The 6,485-nt window shown below is 31.3% G+C and overlaps 1 long non-coding RNA gene across 1 annotated transcript; it reads right to left on the bottom strand.

Moving 5' to 3' along the window:
• Positions 1-479: 479 nt before the first annotated feature.
• Positions 480-6,212, bottom strand: LOC143056664 (uncharacterized). Its single transcript, XR_012972449.1, has 3 exons — positions 5,735-6,212; positions 4,677-4,755; positions 480-808 (listed from the first exon to the last, which is right to left on the bottom strand). It is a non-coding gene; the product is annotated as an uncharacterized LOC143056664 (long non-coding RNA).
• Between the last annotated feature and the right edge of the window lie 273 nt (positions 6,213-6,485).

Here is a 6,485-nt window from a genome sequence, read left to right as displayed (position 1 = left end):
AATTAGGCCGTTAGTTTTCTCGTTTGAATTGTTTTTCATTGTCTTATCAGGGCCTTTTATAGCTGACTATGCTGTATGGGCTTCGCTCATTGTTGAAGGCCGTACGGTGACCTATAGTTGTTAATGTATGTGTCATTTTGGTCTTTTGTGAATAGTTGTTTCATTGGCAATCATACCACATCTTCTTTTTTATATTAACAGTTAGCAGTTGTATGGCTGTTTATTGTGAATTGTTTACTGAATTATTTGAAGATCATTACAGATTTCCGATGGCCTCTTGCTGGACTAAAATACATTTTGTCAGGTGCCTTTTACTGTCCTATTGAGTTAATAAGAAGAACTAAGTCAAGGGTTATTTTTGAATAACTCTATCCAGTCTTGTTTTGCGTAACGCATTTAGACCAAGAGCAATTTCTGCCTTAAACTTTCCTTCCTGTAATAACTGATAACTTGTTCCAAATAAAGACAGTATATGCTTATCTTTTGACAGAGAGCAGTATATTTCTTTGGTCTCTGATAGATCTTTTCTTATTTCAACTAACTTATCATTAGTTATGTTTTCCGTAGAACAAATTTCCAGTGAAGCTAGAGATTTTATGAAACACATATCTGACTCGAATTCTGCCATCAATTTAGGTTCTTCTCTTGTACTTTCTATCACCCGGAATAGAACTCCATATTCATACATGTATTCACACTGCCCCTTCAAAATACTATGTTCTGCAAAAAAGAATTTCAGCTTCTCATATTCCAACTTATTCATTTTGAATGAAGCTGCTTGTTTTTGATCAATCTCTTCGGCAGTCTTCTGTAAAGTAAAACAAAAAGAACCAATAGCATTATACCACATTGACTGAACACGACCAAGTACCCCAACGATTATCGATAACAAGCACTTATTAAACTGTTCGAATTGTGTACGCTAATAATTTTGGTGTCCTTTATAGCTTGCTGTTTGGTCTGTATCAAAGCCCTGTGTAAAAGGCCGTACTTTGACCTGTGTTTGTTATTATCAGGTTGAGAACAACCCTCCCCCAGACAAGACACAAGGGATCATTTTACTGATGTAGAAAAGAAAATAGAAATACCAAGGATTTGTATAGTTCTTCTAAACAAAACCTTTGAACACTTAGAATTTTGTACTCAAAAAGAGGAGAGTTGCATCATATTTTAAACAAATTTTTCTAAAAGAGGGGTCCACTTATTTTGAATAATATTAAACTGTTAAAGTAAATGTGTTAACATGGTTAAAGTCCAGGAATATTACTAAATTCTTGGACATGTTTTGACCATTTAATACCAGATAGATATATAGTTCTATGAGAAAATATGAGCCCTTTCGTACAAACAAATATATTATAACTTATATTGATCCATCATTAAACATGTAAAAGGGATATTTATAACATTAAGGGGTTGCCCCCAAACTGATTATGATTTGGATGGAGAATAGTCTCATTGTCAGTCACACATACATAGACCAGATTTAATTACTTCTTGGTGAACAGGGAAAAAATACTTCAGAAATTAAAGAAATGTCAAAATACAAGTGATAAATAAAGTTTTAATATTGTCAAAACCTATTATTTTATGTTTACAAAAAAAAATTATAATCGCTCGCCTTTACTTTTCAAGCTTCGCATCAAAAATTTGCAAATTAAATAATTAAAATTTTCAAATCGCTCGCTCTCCCCAAATTTTGGAGTCCAAAAATCCGTAGAACAAGAAATTAAATTGGTGTGGCCTAAATTAACAATTGCAAAAGTACTCTATAAAAGATGATTAAAGGATGTAAGTACTAGTATTACTATTATAATGTTTCAAAAGTATCTTAAGTGGATTATTTATATGGTGGATTTAGGATATTCTAATTCGGGAAAGTTAACAAGATCAATAAGGCCACACCAATTTAAATCCTTATTTGACGGACCCGCCCGTACCTTTTTTTTCCAAAACAGAATTTTTTTTTATTTTTTTATATTCCCGCTTCCCGCATCCGGAAATGTAATCATGTCCATTTTACGCACCGTTTTTTGTAAATATTATAAACAGATATCAGTATTTGTTTTCAAAATCACAGTCTAACGATTTAAAACCTATAAGTACCCCACCACACTGTGTAAATATCTGTAGGAGTATTTGGGAACCTATCCCAAGTGGGAGTTCTCCGATATACATATATAACAGCGGAAACACCTGGACAGAACACAACATTGGTTTCTTTCCCCCTTACTTATATTCCCTATCAAAAACTGTTCGTTGTTAGAATAAAATACAAAGAACTTCTGAAGGATTTGCCTTCAATTGCAATTATATTGTATGCTGGCGAAACAAAACTATCCATAGCCGCTGCATGTTTATGCACCTGTCTTGATTGATTCAGGGGCCTATCGTTCAGCAGTTATTGTTTGTTGATGTGGTTCCTTGGTATGTCCCGTTTGGTTATATAAATTAGATAGTTGTTTTTCCTGTTCGATTTGTGTACTTTAATAATTTTGGGCTCCCTTATAGCTTGCTGTTTGGTCTGGATCAAAACCCTGTGTAAAAGGCCGTACTTTGACCTGTGTTTGTTATTATCAGGTTGGGAACAACCCTTCCCAAGACAAGGGGTCAGTGTTACTGCTGTAGAAAAGAAAATAGAAATACCAAGGATTTGTATAGTGGTGCTACTATACAAAACCTTTGAAAACTTAGAAATTTGTACTAAAAAAGAGATGAAATAAATCATATTTAAACAACTTTTCTAAAAGAGGGATTCACTTATTTTGAATAATATAAGACTGTTTATAAAGTAAATGCGTTATTTTGATTAAAGTCCAGGAATATTTCAAATATTACAAAATTGTTGGACATGTTTTGTACATTTGATACCAGATAGATAAATATATATTTGGGAAAATGTGAGCCCTTTTGTACTAAAAGGCTTTTTTTTTTTTACAAAAACAATATATTATAACTTATATTGACCCCTCATAAAAGGGATATTTATAACAGTAAGGGGTTGTTCCTAACCTGATTATGACTTGGATGAAGAATTGTCTTATTGTCAGTCACAATTACATAGACCAGATTTAATTAATCAATTATTTCTTGGTGAACAGGGAAAAAATACTTTATAAATTAAAAAAATGTCAAAGTACAAGTGATAAATCAAGTTTTAATATTGTTAAAACCTACTATTTTAGGTTAAAAAAAATTATGATCGCTCGCCTTTACTTTTCAAGCTTCGCCTCAAAAATTTGCAAATTAAATAATTTTTTGTTATTAAAATTTTCTAATCGCTTGCTCGCCCCAATTTTTGGAGTCCAAAAATCCGTAAAACAAGAAATTAAATTGGTGTGGCCTAACAACTAAAATTATGTGACGGTTTCATAATATGTAGTATAGAGAAAAGAAAGTTGTATGAACATTACATTATACATAGTTGATTCATTTTTTTCCACTCAAAATATTGTAAAACAAAATATTTTACAGTTTACATGAAAATGTAACAGTTATTAATGATTGTAAAGCTTTTTGTAACTAGCTTTTTTTTTTATAGACATGTCAAATGTTCCTTTCAAAGAAATGTTGTATGAGTAATATAATTATCTGTATTTTGCTAATAACTGATTTTATCTTTCAATCATAATACCCATACCTAACCAAATAATCATTAAAAGAAAAAGCTACTTAGATTTTTTTTATTTTATTGTGTTTTAACGCCACTTTTGAGCACCGCATTTAGACTATTTCGTGGCGGTCAGTTTATTTTGGTGGAGGAACCGGAGTGCCCGCTGAAAACCACCGACCTTCGAAAAAGCTACTTAGAAGTTGTTTGGCAATTGAAGTGTATTACATGTTCTTTGCATATTTATGCATTTTCTCGTTAGTCCATTTTTCCTGTTTACTTTTGATTTTAAAACATAAAAAAATATTTCATTTCATTTTCAACCACACGTTGGATGATTAATCACATCGGCTAATCTGTATAATACATTATAATGTATTCTATTAGAAATATTATATCTTAACATCTCAAAGCTTATATTTCAAACTATTTGGTTGAAGTAATGTAAGTTGCTTCAAATTTTTGTTTTGCTGCCAATAATTACAACAGGCCATAATGCTAGAATAGGCCAAGGCACTATGAAGGGCATTTTTTCTACAAGGAATTATTTTGAGATTTAATTTGAATCATTTAGAGTGTATGATAATCGTGTTTTACTAATGACTTTTTTCAAATACAGTTTCCATCAATCTATTTTAGTAAAGACAATCAGCAAACTTGATATAATCAGCTACATGTACCGAAATGCCTTTTTAATTTAATTTAAGTTAAAACTGGTGGTTTCAGTAGTATTGAAATATTTGAAGATTTTGTATTGCGGATGATTTTTCGTTTCACTGTTTCATCATGATATATTTTACCGCTAAGATTTATCAAAACTGTCGGGTGAAATAAAGGCTCAGAAATTAAACTAACAATTCCTTGTTTCCAACACCATGTTCAACTGATAATTGTTTTCACAATACTTAGTATATTGATATTGCCATTCAGAACATTTCTATCAAATAGTTTTATTCTGAATTAATAGTGGCGTCGCAATGTTATAGAATCAATTTAATTTCAATGCTAAGGACTTTTTATTAACTAAATACACATAGAAGAGACATCGTCAGAAATAAATACGTACTCTTCTGTTCCTCTCTCTATCTAACTCCTTTTGTAGTTTCCGAATATGGTTTTGCATCTGATTTTTTTCTTCCTGCTCCCTGTAAATAGTCAAAATCAAAGACTCAATTGATTCTTATTTTTATGATTTCCTTTGTTTGCATTAATGTAAAGTTTATTAACAGTTGTAATAAACAACAGTCTTTAATTGTACAAAAAGGAGTTGGAGCGATAAAAATAATAAATGATTAGATCTTCCTTTAATGCATCCTTGAACAAGTATTTATAACATTAAAAGTAGACAAAATATCTATATCAAACCGTTGTCTACATTTTTTTTTGTGGTTTACACGAAAACATCTGCAATTTCTCTAATTTGTCTGGAGATAATCTCCTCAATCCTTTATTGGAAGTAAGTAAAATTGTCTCAGAATTTTAGCCATAGATGCCCTTTTCGTTTTACATTTCGTTATAGGCTAGGGCTCTCTATGAAGACATACATTTGACTAAACTCAAGGTTTATTGAATTATATTGCTGTTGGCAATTATGAAATTTCAGATAGAGGAGATTCTTTTAAATATTTGAATTTATATTTCAGATAGAGGAGATTTATGTAATTGATCTACAGTTTTCTGAAACTTCGCAACATCACATTCAAAATCTGATTTTAATTGGAAAGAATGTTCTGTATCAATTTGGATCCTCAATACTCTTCAACTTTGTACTTGTTTGGCTTTATAAATATTATGATATGAGCGTCACTGATGAGTCTTTTGTAGACGAAACGAGTGTCTGGCGTACTAAACTATGCTCCTGGTACCTTTGCTAAATATTGAATGAACTTAAGATAAAATCTTCAATTCACATTTATCATCATCTGAATTTCGACATATATATAAATTGCAGTTTTTATTATCCTGTTTAATATATGGTTAAGGTAAACTATGTCAATAAATAATACACATGCATGTTTTATACTGTAATTATTTTAGCAATAAATCATAGAATTTAATTTTTTAGGCTAGCACTGATGAGAAAACAAATCAGGGGAAACAAGTTCCATGTCTTATTTTGCTTACTTCTTGTGAAAATTTGCATCAATTTCTTCTATGACTGAATCGGTGAAGTGATTCTGATTGAAAAGAGGAATTCGACCTGGGCTTGATAAAGCATCTTCAGTTTCTTCATTAATGCTTTGGACCTCTGTTTGTAAAGCTTTCCATTCGGTAAGGAATGTACTATCATGCAATTCTTGCAAAAGATTTTCAAACTTCAAATATCGATCCTTAATTTCGTCCTGAAGTCGTCTGAAAAACATCCTTTTTCTATCTAAATCTTGACTTTCGATTTCTTTAAAATCTAACGCAGTTGTCAAACTTATTTGTTTATATCGATCAATTATTTTATGTAATTCATCTACGGTTTCCTGAACCTTCGCAACATAACATTCAAAGTCTGATTTTAATTGGAAAGAATGTTCTGTATCAATTGTTTCAAGTTTTTGTCTTACTACTCCAACCTGTGTTCCTAACTTGTCTTTAATTTGGTTCACTTTTTGACGACATTTATCTGCCACAGTCCTAATCTTTTCAGTTTTATGTTCATTATGAGTACTTGTCATACATTCCGCGCATGTTAAACAATCACATTTATTGCAATAGTATGCAAATGTGTTCTTATGGGTTTCACATACCGGGCGGGGTCTGAAAACACGATTTCCTTCCACCACTTTATGATCTCTTAAACTTGGAACTTTATCATGAACGTTCTGTCTACACTCAACACATAAATCTTGGTCACATTCAGCACAGTATAAAGATGCCGAAGCGG

Source organism: Mytilus galloprovincialis, chromosome 13, assembly GCF_965363235.1.
Source record: "Mytilus galloprovincialis chromosome 13, xbMytGall1.hap1.1, whole genome shotgun sequence".
Taxonomy (NCBI): Eukaryota; Metazoa; Mollusca; class Bivalvia; order Mytilida; family Mytilidae; genus Mytilus; species Mytilus galloprovincialis.
This window is presented reverse-complemented; position numbering and strand designations above follow the sequence as displayed.